This window comes from Belonocnema kinseyi, chromosome 9 (genome assembly GCF_010883055.1).
Source record: "Belonocnema kinseyi isolate 2016_QV_RU_SX_M_011 chromosome 9, B_treatae_v1, whole genome shotgun sequence".
In the NCBI taxonomy this organism is placed as follows: domain Eukaryota; kingdom Metazoa; phylum Arthropoda; class Insecta; order Hymenoptera; family Cynipidae; genus Belonocnema; species Belonocnema kinseyi.
Window position 1 is genome coordinate 84,711,865 of NC_046665.1, and position 13,224 is coordinate 84,725,088.

The 13,224-nt window shown below is 29.2% G+C and overlaps 1 protein-coding gene across 1 annotated transcript in view; it reads left to right on the plus strand.

Moving 5' to 3' along the window:
* LOC117179378 (division abnormally delayed protein) overlaps positions 1-13,224 on the plus strand; it is a 165,699-nt gene that overhangs the window by 130,891 nt on the left and 21,584 nt on the right. The window lies entirely within an intron of this gene.

Genomic DNA, 13,224 nt, shown 5'->3' on the forward strand with positions numbered 1-13,224 from the left:
TAGATAGAAGTAAACTTTGGGAAATTCTGAAAGAGTATGGAGTCAATGGATGGATCCTACAAGCTATAAAAACAATATACACAGGTAGCAAAGCGAGTGTGAAATTCATGTTATGAAAATTTGTCCTTAATGTATGTATGTAATGAATGTGTTATTAATACAGAATCAAAATTTAAATAACAGAATCGATTTCATCACATATTTTATTCTCATAATCTAAAAACATTACAATTTTGTGCATACTGCAATCCATTTCTTGGTAATAAATTTGATAATTCTAACTCCACATTAAATCGAAAAACCTTGAGTTCTTAAATAATAATTGAAAACAAAAGAACTTGATAAATTTCATCATACAATAATATTTGACTCAACTAATGGTAAATATACTAATTTTGCCTGAAACAATTTAATTAATTATTAATGTATTTGAGGTTAGGTTTCAATGAGCCCGCAGAGTGTAATTACTTACTCTCATCTTCCTCGCGCAGGTTTCGAGGTATACTGGCTGGTGTTTCGTGCCTCGGAACACGTGGCTTACTCGCATTATGCATTTTTAATCATTGATAGAATATTATAAACGAGTAGTATGTATATTAATTTCATTGCACTATCAGAAAACATTAAGCAGCACTAGTTGTGTGAGCTCATAGAGATGGCGTTTCAGTAGGAAACCGGTCGGGCCCAGGTATGGTTCACAGAGTTCTACCGATCAGGGCCAGGACACTCTTAATATTAGAATATCGTTTTTTCGGTGTATTTACCTAGATTTTAAAGCTTGTGAATAGGGTAATAGATTGTCCGTTAAAAACTCTTCAATTTTAACTTTGTGATAGATATAAGTTATAAGTAATTAAATATTACTGTATTGCATTTCTTGAATTTTGCCAAGCAATTTAAGTTAAAATACAACTCTTTGCTATATGTAAATTACAAGAGATTCACAGTCATTTACAATTGCAATTTTCGATATTTTTTCTTAATATAATGAATTATATTTTTCATTTATGTATAGTCAAAATATCAAAGTATTTATATAATTTAAAAAAATGGTAATGCAAGTAGTCCACTTGTAATAGAGCGTAATCAACGTATATTCCAGGGACCAAATCATTCGGAATTATTTAAATGGGTAATCCAAATACTTTTCAAATACCTTGTTAACATTAAAAAACAATTCATGTTCTTAACTGGAAATTAAACTGTATTTCATTTTTGGTTAAAAATTGATCTTTTTTAATTGAATATTCATATATTTTGTTAAGAATTCCTCTTTTTCGGTCATTTTTGTGGCTAACATTTTTTTAGCTTGAAACTTCAATAAGAAAACGAAATAATTGCAATTGTTTGAATACTTTTTCAAATTTATTAATTATTTTAATTAACTATATTGTTCAAAATTCGTTTTTTTTTTTTGTTGAAAATTAATTTATCTAAATATATAATTTTTCGTTAAAAATGTCTTATTTTAGTTAAAACTTCAATTACCTGGTTGAAAGTTGAACTGTTTTGCTCAAAATTCTATTTTCTGGTTGAAGATTCTTGATTATGAATTGAAAATGGTTTGATTGAAGATTGAACTATTTCCTTGATTTTTTTTTGAGGGGGAGTTAAAGATTCATTTTTTAACTGATTTTAACAAATTGATTTAAAATCCATTTTTTTAATCAAGAAGCAAAGCTTTTTGTTTCAAAATTCGTCTGAGTCTAGTTTAGGCGAAGTACCATAATCTTTTATTTAACGCCCATTGGGCGTTTTCGAGTTGGGAGCCTAACACAGTTAAAGTTTAAAAGATCCTGTATAGATTTCTGCAAGGGATCCTCTATATAGGTATTTTCAGTAGGGGATTCCTTTTTTGCTATATAATCCGGCCGAAATGTTGCAATAATTGATAAAATGCAGTAAGATAAGTCTCGCGGATGAGACTGTAGAAAGTGTAGAAGCAAACAGCGATGATTGTGAGACAGGGAGCAGTGGGGGTGGTTACAGGGAGATATGGAGGCGAGAGGTCGATGGATGAGGAGGAATCAGAAGGACGCCTAGCCGCCAAAGAGTCTGGTAACGTTAACGGGGGCGCCGCAGTGTCCACAGCGACCAAGTTTAAAAGTTAAACATGTTTCGGGATTCTTGGGTAACAAATTTTTTGATCAAATCTTTTTATTTTTTTTTCAGTTGCATTGGTTTGGCTTGACGATCTGAAATTGTCTTATTTTATCAGGGTTTCTACATAATCGGGAAGTCGGAAAATAAATGGGAATATAATTCAGCGACCGGGATTTTTCTCTCGAATGTACTAAGATGCAAGATAAAAGTATTTTTTATTTTCTATATTACTCTGTGAAAAAATCATCAAGATTTATAACTCTGAATTGGGTTAGAAAATTAATAAAAGATCTAGGAAAACAATTCACGCAAAGAATTACAATTATCCTGACTTGGAACAAGGAATTTACGAAAAGTAGTATAATTTCAAATTTGGGACAAGAAATTTGAGTAAAAAATTACAATTTTGACTTTGGGACAGTGTATGTTCTAAAATAAATGTATGTAATTCTGAGATAGAAATGGAAATTTCCTTAAAGAATTACAATTCTCCTGACTTGGAAGAGGGAATTATCGAAAGAAGTATACATTTGGATTTGGGAACGGGGAATTTGAGTTGAGAATTATAATTTTGACTCTGAGCCAAGGAAGTTTCTAAAATAAATTTAATTGTGGAACAGGGATTTTCCGTAAAAATAATTATAATTTTGGACTTTCGAACAGGGATTTTCTGTGAACAATTATAATTTTTACTTTGAAACAGGAGAGCAGAATATTTTTGAGAGGGTACTATCTGATCAAAGAAGAATTTTAATTATTTACAAAATTCGCTGTTCAAAATCAGAATTGTAATTCTTATGAAAAAAATTATCTGGTGCTCCAGCACAAAGTTATCATTTTTTCCCAAAAATTCCTGTTCCAAATCAGAATCATTCATACCCTTTGAACTCTTTTACGTTGACTGAGGAAATTAACAATTGACCGGGAAAACCCGGAAATTGATCGGAAGTTTAAAACCGTCCTTCGGTTTCAAATTCGGGGGGCTATCCGCTTTTGAAGAATCAAATTGAACCAGTCTAAACCAAATTCGAATTTAAAAATAACGAGTTTAAGATTGAATATACTTTTGGTCAAAATTTCCAGTCTGAGAGATATTTTCAGGAAATCAAGTATGTTACTCCTTAAATTCATAAATATATACATTCAAAAGTGAACGAAAATTAAGAAAAAATGTATTTGAATTCAAGTCAATTCTTTATCTGAATTCAAGAAAACGTATGATCAAAATATGAAATTCAGATATTATCCTTCCTAAGTTCAGGCACATTTTTGCTAAATGTAAGTTCAGCTCTAAAAAGAACATTTCTGAATTGAAGAGTATCCTTTTTACTGTGAATCCACATATCTTGTCATAAATTTGAAAATACGAACCAACTTAAAGTTATTACTTTCTGGAATTTTATAGATAAAATGATACTAACTTAATAAAATTGTTTTTAAATGTTTAACCAATGAATTACAACCTGGCTGTGGTTATCTTTATGGCACCTGAAGTAGTGTAATTTCACTGAATCGTAAATGTCCTCTCAGGCTATTTAAAATCACACAGAACTAATATTTAACTAGATTTTTTTAAAACCTGGAACTGTAATTTCTCTGGAATTTCAAATGGCGGTCGTAACGGAAATCGTCAAAGTTGATCATTTCCGCACTATTGTGATCGAGGACGCAATTATGTTCATTCGACTGTTGTAAAATGTGCACCTAAATACCTGTTTTTAGGACTTCATTCCATAGTATATTTCTGTATAATATACAGAAGTTGAAATCACGCTTCCAGTTCCAGCTTAACATTCTGTGATCGTATTTAATTCTAAAAATAATTTACTACCACTGGTGGGTCGCTGATCTTTTTTTAAATCACACATCTAAAAAATTGAGATACATTTTTTTTATGAATTCTGGAAAGTTAGATTATTTGAGGCGAACACATACAGTCCCCTTTTTCCTATTTTTCTCAAAGTCTCTAATCACTATTTTGAGGATTTTGTCCCTTTTTTTGAAGCTGTAAATTATTTTTCGGGACGACTAGGCACAGCCTAATGAAAACTTTTTAATTAAAAAGAATTAATTTTCATCAAAAAGTAGTTCAATTTTATTAATGAATTTTATTAATCCGATTCGCATTTAGGTGGGAAAATGAGGAAAAGGGGAAATACTGTGAAGCCTGCGATAAATAAGTAAGAATTTAGATAAGAGTAAATAATACAATTTTAAATACACGTTGAACGTTTTAAATAAAAGTTCATTGTTAATACTGTTCACATTTTTTTATACTATTTTTGAAATTTGTGACACTGTTTAGATTTACACTGTTTTTATCTCTTAAGTGAGTTCGAGGCCTGACTCTTTGACCGTCCTAATTTTCAAGAAGCTCTAAGAGCTTATTCTCTCAACCAAAACAAGTAGTAAGAGGTCAAGGGAACCTATAAAGTAGGTTGGGCCGAAACACTCAAAATTATTAAATTCATTGGTAATAGTACTGAAAAGTATCTTTGTGACATTACGAACAAATTCAAATAAAAATTTCGAAAAAAATGTTTAACACTGGTCAAGCCGATTGAAAATATTCAAATTCTTACATGTTTTGTGTATAGAAAAAAGTAAAAAAAATTTTACTTATTCATTTAGTAACATAAATCTGATCATTTTATGTGGTAGAAAGTGAAAAAATGACTAATTCAGCAGTCACAAACAAAGCTACTAATTTCATTAGTAAAATTTCTATTAATTCGGCTTTAGAGAGTATTTATAGGGACTGAAATCTTGAGACAAAATATGAAGCACCTTTTTTTGAGCAAAATTATATTCCATCCGGATTCTACGTCACGTCTCTTTTACTAATGACGATGTACATTTTCTAACCCACATTCTTGTCGAGTTAATGGCCCAAGGTTGTATTTAGTTCCGTCGTCATTATCTCTTGATCTTCTTTCTTGCGAGTAGTGGATTACAAGCGGATGAAACTTAAAACTGCACTAATGCACATTTTTTCTGAGGAATGTTCAAGCTTCAGTGCGTTTTGTGAGAAAGTACACAAAATTTAATGATTTCAGTTTTAATTGCTTGGAACTATTCTATTATATTACAAGGATCACATTCTTTCCCCTATTCCCCTGCGTTTCCTCTTTTCCCCTTTTCTCGGAAAACTTCCCTTTTCACTTTAAATATATTTTTAAATATTGCATACAGTATTTTAAAATATAATATTCAAATTACGCGGGAAATTCTCTGCCATATTAGTACTTTTGTACGTAAGATTTACACTCTAAATTTGAATCAAACAAAAGTGACTCACTCATCAAATCAGACATGTTAAATTATCCGCGTCTGTTTTATTTTCATCAAAAAAGGTACATTTTCAGCCTAAAATGGAATAGTTAAATTTGTAATAAACAAGATTAATTTTCAAGACAAAAAAAAAACTAATTTTCATCAAAATAGTTAAATTTTTAACGTTAGAGATGAATTTTCAGCCAATAAATATAAATTGTGAAACAAGAAGATTAATTTTGAATGAAAGAAAAGACGAACTCTCTACGTAAAAAAATACGAATCTTCAATCAAATTGAAATCATTTTAAAAAATGTAGGAATTTTATTTAGTTATTTTAATTTGGAAATAATTGTAATGCTTTATTATAACAGATGAAAAATTACAAATCTTAAAAAGAAATATTTAATTACACTTCTATAAGAACCTTGATTTTGAGAATAATTATAAAAATATAAAACGATTTATTTAACAAATTATCATTAGTTTTACTTTTTTATATTACCGTGGATGTATTTTTAATGACCTAAGTATATCCAACTTTAAAAAATAATTTCTTTTTTATCAGAAATTATGAAAAAATCATTTATCATTATTTAAAAAGATAAAATTTCTTATAAAAAGATTATTTCTTCTTTTCTCCGTTTGCGCTGTGATCCCTAATATTATTAAATAGTAGTTTAAATTCGAATTCAGGGTTGCTACAAGTCCTGGAAGACCTGGAAAAGTCATGGAATTTTTTAACAATTTTAACGCTTTACATATGTAATTTTTGACATAGAACGGGATATGCTAGAAAATAATTTTTAGTCTGAATTAAAAAAAGGGAATTTACAAAAATAGTACTAGTTCCAAGTCAGAATTTTTCAGATTTTAAACATTCTTTGTTCAAAATAAAAATTTGAATTTAAAATTCTTGTTTTTTTTTTTTATTTTCAAATAAAAACTAGTCAGAATTTAAAACTTCCTCATCAATTTCTTTACTATATTTCTGAATTATAATAGGAAATTTGGTAAATAAATATAATATAAACAGGGAATTTTCGGAAAGAATTATCGTAAGTTTTACATAAAATAGACTGTACCAAATCAGACATCTTTGAAATGTTTTAAAATGTTTAAAACTCTCTTAAAATGTCTAAAAACGTTTGAAATCATTCAAATCTTTTGAACCTTTTTAAATCGACCGGTAAAAATTAACAATTGACCGGGATAAAACCGGAAAGTGAGCGAGCATTTAAGCTCGTCCAGCATATGATTATAATAATTTCAGGCTTTTTTAAACATATTCCAAAAACTTACATTAACATTCTCATTCAAATTTATTATTGAGGCTTAATTTGTTGTAACCACCAAGGTACAATTTGGTTCGATCATCAAAATTTTGATTTGTTGAATCATAGAATATGGTTATGATATGGACAACAAAATGTTTAGTTAACTCACCCGTATTTGTTTATTATTTTACCCGAACCAAATATTTTCCTGAATTGACCAAAATTTTTATGATTCAATACAATTTTCACATACATTCAAGAAAACCGTTTTTTTCAAAACAAATTTATTTCTGAGTGTAGATTCTTTGATTAATCGAAAGAGTATAGGAGGGAGGGACGGGTGCATCCGTGAAACTTTCCAAACAAGATGCAATCGATTATTGGTAATTATCGATGGCGCCAATGCGAATATAACAATTTATCACTTGGATTGATCTAAGCAGCGTGATTTATATATACGATGAGGATTTATTGGTGTCATCGCATTTACATTCGTATTAATGCACTGGCAGATATTTGAACTCGTAAATATTAGATAAAAAGGTTGTTATCATAAATAATGCTTAATGATAATTGACGGGGTCAGACTCTCAGTTTGAAAGCGATGTATAATTTAAAATTTTTCAATTTTAGTCTCCGCGAATTGTGCTACCAGACTTCACACTCTTTCCTCTATTCTCCACTTTACCCCCCTTTTTAAAGAATTCCTCTTTTTTCCCTTGTTTTCAATTTAAATGCAAACTGAAAATTAATAGAGCCTAATAAGAAAATCCAACTATTTTTTGTTAAAAATTTATTCTTTTTGTTTGAAAAATCGGCTAATATATTTTTGTTGTATCTCTGATTTGGTTAAAAACAGAACTATTTTGTTGAACATTCATTTTTCTTGTTAAAAATAAATTTTTAAATGAAAATGTAACTATTCCATTTTTGGTTGAAAATTCAAATATTTAGATGAAAATGCATGTATTTGATGGAAAATTCGTCTTTTTTGGTAGAAAATTAATCCCCTTGGTCGAAAATTGATCTTTTTTGTTGAAAATGCCACTTTGTAGAAAATTCCACTGTTTTGTTGAAAATCAGCTATTTTGTTGAAAATTCATATTTCATTTCATCTTTTTATGCTTAAAAATGCAACAGCTTGGTTTAAAATTGTTCCGTTTTGATTGAAGATTCAACTACTTTATTAAAAATTCAACTATTTATTTAAGTATTATTTTTTTTGCAAATTTTTGTTTTGAGGTTCAAAATTCAACAATTTAGATGATTTTTTTCGAAAAATCAATCTTTCGTCCAAAAATTCCACTATTTTGGTTCACGTTCGTTTTTCGATAGAAAATTGGTCGTTTTAATTGAAAATTCAGCTATTTGGATGAAACTTGAACAATTTTGTTAAAAATTCATATATTAATTAAAAGTTCAAATATTTGATTAAAAAATCTTATTTTTTAAATTCATCCTTTCTGGTTGAAAATGATCATTTTTTTGTTGTTAAAAATGCCTGTTTTTGATCGAAATTTCAACAATTAGGTTGTAAATGCAACTGTTCGCCTGAAAATCAAACATTCTTGTTTGAGACTGACCTTTTTGAAAACCATTTTTTTTAATTGAACTGTTTCATTAAAAAATTGCTTTTTTGTAGACAATTAATCGTCTTGATTAAATATTCATCCTTTTTCGTTTAAAACTTAACTGTAATTGGTTGAAAATTTGAAGAACTTTATTAAAGATTAATTTTTTTTAAGATTCATCATTTCAGTCGACAAAATCATTACGTTGGTTGAAAGTACAAATATTTTGTTGAAAATGCGTCCGTATTTTTTGTAGAAAATTAAAATTCTTGGTTAAAATTTGGAAGATTCAATTTTTTTTAATTGAAAAATCATCACTTTGGTTGAAAAATCAACTGTTTTGTTGAAAATTCTTACGCCTTTTTTAGTAGAAAATTATTTTTCTTGTTTGAAAATTCTTCTTTTGGTTAAAAATTCAACTATACTTGGTTAAAGGTTGAACTACTTCGTTAATGTTTCATTTTTTCGGTTGAAAAGATTCATCATTTTAGTTGAAAATGTATCTCTTTAGTTGAAAAGATACCTATTTTGTTAAACACTCATCTTATATTGAATTGAATGTGGTACCTACAATAATTTTATTTAAAAAGATTTATCTTCCTATTTGTCCTCTATTTTCGTCAAAAATTAACCCGTTTTTCCTGTTTTTAGAGCATTTTGGGCTGTGAAGTCTGTACTACTGATGCTTTAAATCTCTAACATATTTTAAAGTTTGAAAGGTCACTAATTTTAAATGAAGTTAATCCAGCAAGTTTCCTGATTTTCCAAGTGGTGAAGTAAAAAATTTTAAGCAAGGAGAAAAATGTTTTCAATTTTCCTTTAATCGCGTGCATACTGATACACGTCTCAGGGTGGGCCTGGCAGGATCGAATCTCATTTAGATTTCAACTAAGAGATACTATCCTTCGGAGCTCCGGTGCTTCACAAGCACGCGAGAATAAACCGTAAAATAAATCATGGACCTTATGGGATCTCGTTTTACCCTCAAACGTTTTGAAACTCTATTTTTCTATCCAAGCTAGATTAAATTTAAATTTTATGCAGAATACCCTCTTGGACTTAGAGTATATTGTTAATCATTTAAAAGCAGACTCAATTTAGTTTTGCTCTCTAAGAGTCTTTGGATTTTTAACCAAAAAATATCTGTCATACTGTGATATCGCGATCTTCAATTTTGATTTTCTGGAGCAGAATAATTTTTTTTCATCAGTTTTTTTTTATTCTCATTCAGCATCCCCATATCTCGGAAGCATTGTTTCATTTTATCTCGTAACAGAAAATTGTATTTTTATCGCAATCCGCAGACAAGCTTGCTTCTATTTTTTGGTATTGTTGCTTTGAGATTGTCAATTTACCTTCAAATTTGGAAACAGCAAATTTACAGAGGCAGTTTTCCCTAAAAAAATAACACATCAATTATTAAAATTTAAGAAATTAAAAAAAATGTTTTTTTAAAAATCTTTTTATTCAAATATTCAACAGCTTTGTTGAACAATTCATCTTTTTGTATAGAAAAACTTCGTTTTCTTATTTAATTATTTTGTTGAAAATTCAACTGATTTGTAGACAATTCGCTTTTTTGGCTTTAAAATTCCACAATTTAGTTTCATTTTTTTTTCTTTCTTGACTGAGTAATCTTTTTCAATGACAAATTTGTCTTTTTGGTGTAACTATTCCATTATTTGTTTAAAATTGACCTTTTTTAGTAAAAAAAAAATTTAACTTCATGGTTGAAAATTCGTCTTTTTGGTCTAAATTTAATCTTTTTTGGTTAAAAGTGAATCTTTGTTGGTTGACGATTTAACTAATTTGTTAAAAACTAAACTTTTTTATTAAAAATGAACTTTTTTGTTGTAATATTATTTTTGGATTTAAAAATTTGAAACCCTGTAAAATCCTTTAAAATCCCTGAAATCACTTAGAATCCTTTAAAATCCTTCATTCTGATGTGCACTTCTTTGTGAAATCTTTTGAAATATTGGAAATCCTTTTCAGATCTTTAAAGTCCGATTAATAATAACTTACAGGTATTTTGAAGGTAGGAGATTTTTAAATGGAGACGTCAAGAAAGGCGAGGATAAGAACATCAAACTTGACCACAAAATGCATCGTTCCGAATTCAGGGATATTCATTTTCTAGATGTTAAACAAAAAAATGGCCACGCTAAGTTTATATATTTCCATAGAAAACTTGGTTTAACTGACTTATCTAAGAGAAGAGTTTATATAAATTATCTAAACGTTTTACTTATATATTCGAGATTGCGACCGTGGTTTGAAGATTAATTTCTGTCAAGTGTTTGTCAAGTTAATACAATCAGCTTTCTATCGTAAAGGCGATCAATAGGCTTTAGAGATGCATCATTGGTGCTTTAGTAGATCCAAATCACTGTATACAATGTATACTCGTACAGTGTATACAAGTCTGAAATATAAATTATTAGGGCTTGTAGAGCGATGAGATAGCCTATTCAAGCAGCGGCGAGGCAATTATTTGCTAATGCTAGCGAAGGGACTTTAATATTTGTCAGCGGACCAAGGTTTTGCACACGGTTTCAGTAAACAACAAGCGACTCAACATTTACAAATTCACAAGGGCAATGTAAAACAGTTTCCGAGATGATAAATCCTCCTCTTGGGATCGTTTTATGTTTCCAGTCTGAAATTTCTAATTTACCACTCCATGCGCACAATGTTTTAGTCCTTTACTTATTTCTAAAATTAAACTGTCTTCACAGCCCAAAATGCTCTCCAAACAGGAGAAATAAGGTGGGGTTTTATGAAAATAGGGATAATAATTGGCGCTTTCCATGTTAGGAATATTAAACCTGGTAGCCGTCTAATTGATTTTCCTGAAACTTAGTGAAGTTGTAGTTTGGAAATTTAGAGAAAAGTCTATGCCAAATTTTTAAATGGTCGAAAATTGAAAATTTTCGAAAATTCTTTGGCCAAAAATATTCCCTATAGAGTATTACAACTCCACTAACAAGGAGACGGCGACGCACATCTCGCGATATTTCCTTGTTAGTGTAGTTGTAGTATTTTATGGGTAATATTTTCTGGTCAAAGGATTTTCGAAAATTTAAAATGTTTGATACCTCAAACCTCGATATCTCGGAAACTAAAGGCCCATTGGATCGAAAGAAAAAATACCTACCTAATGGATTTTCATTTACTTTCACCCTATGAAGTGCCAGTCGAATCGGCACAAATTGGGGATATATAGTAGTTTGTAATTGAATTACAAAGAGACTCACGAAGCCAAATTAAAAAAAAATATGGTTAAAACTTTTGTTTTAAACAAAACATGGGGAAATCAAGTTATATTTAAAATAAAATTTGTCACAACTATATGACTAAATAATTAATTTTGCATAATCTATATTCAATCTTAATAAGGCTTTTAACGTCTATAAGAAAATGAATAATAATACAAATACAACATATGTTAACTAACGGCTTTTTTCTTGCGCTAATTTAAAGTTTGCCATTAGTTTTGCAAACAAAATTTGTTTAAACAAATCAGTTTGAAAATTTTGGCTCCGTGAGTCTCTTTGAAATTCATTTAAAAACATTTCTGGCTAAATTTTGTTTGATTTGGTTCAGATTTGTGACCTGTAGGTGGTTTTGAACATTCCGTCCCCAATGTGCGGCGACGCACATCTCGCGACCTCTCCTTGTAAATTTAATTAAAATCGAAGGGATGGTTGCCAGGTTTGATATTCCTGACCTGGAAAGCGTCCTTTGTTTGTATTTACAATTTTACCAACATTTAGCGGAAATATTATATATAGTTTATATATAGAGTGAAGTATTATATATAATATTCATTTGTTTTATATATTTTTTGTATAAAACAAATGAATATTATATATAAAACTTCACACTATATATAAACTATATATAATTTTTCCGCCTTGGTATGGTCCTTATTCGAAGAGCACTTCTACTTCCTAATTATAAATAATTAGCAAATATAATTGCTTCCTCGTAGAGGAAGTCAAAATACAAAAAAAATACAAATAAGGTAATCAAAACGTCTCGAAACAAGAGGTCTTTTCTGTTCTTGCATAAATTTAGAATTAGGTTTATAAATAGTCGAATTTTCAACCGAAAGAGATGAATGTTGAACCCAAAAAGCCGGAGGGGGGGGGGGCGTCAAAATGGTTCTTATCCATTTTTCCATCTAATGCATTTTAAAAGTGCTTATTTTCTTACAAAATCACGAAAATATCCCAGGTCAATGTAAGCCAATGATTTAAAAAATGTGGGCAGTTTTCTACGAAGTGCATCAGATTTCAAGGGTTTAAATGAATATCAGTGAATTCCAACAAATTTAAAAGATTTCAAAGGCCTTTGTCAGATTTTATTGGATTTCAGAGGATTTCAAAGATATCATCATTTTTTAATGAATTTTGAAAGATATTACAGATGTCAAGATTTCTTACGCGATTATACGGTATTTTGGTAGGATTACTAGGGATTAGGGATTTCGGAAGTTTTATAAATATTAAGGGATTTTAAAGAATTTTAAGCAGTTTTAGAGCATTTAAAAAAATTCTTAAAAATTTGATAAGATTTCAGAATTTTAAAGAATTTCATAGGTTTCAGAAAATTTCGAAGAATTTTAAAAAGGTATTTCAATAAGGCATCAATAGTACCTACTTAAAATATTTCTGCGTATTTTAGAAATTTCTACGTATTTCATAGAGATTTTAAGGAATTTCAAAGAATGTCATAGGATGTAATAGGATTTTGAAAGAAATTATAATATTTAAAGAGATTTCTACGGATTTAAAGGGATTTCAAAGACTTCACGAGATTTAAAATAATTTGCGAGTTTTTCAGGAATTTCATAGGATCTCAACAGATTTTAGGTCGAAAGGATTTCACGCGATATCATGGGAGATGAATATTAGGATGATTAAAAAAAGTTATTTTCGAATTTAAACACTCACACAGCCTAAAGTTATAAACCTTTTTAGTAAAAAAAATCGGAT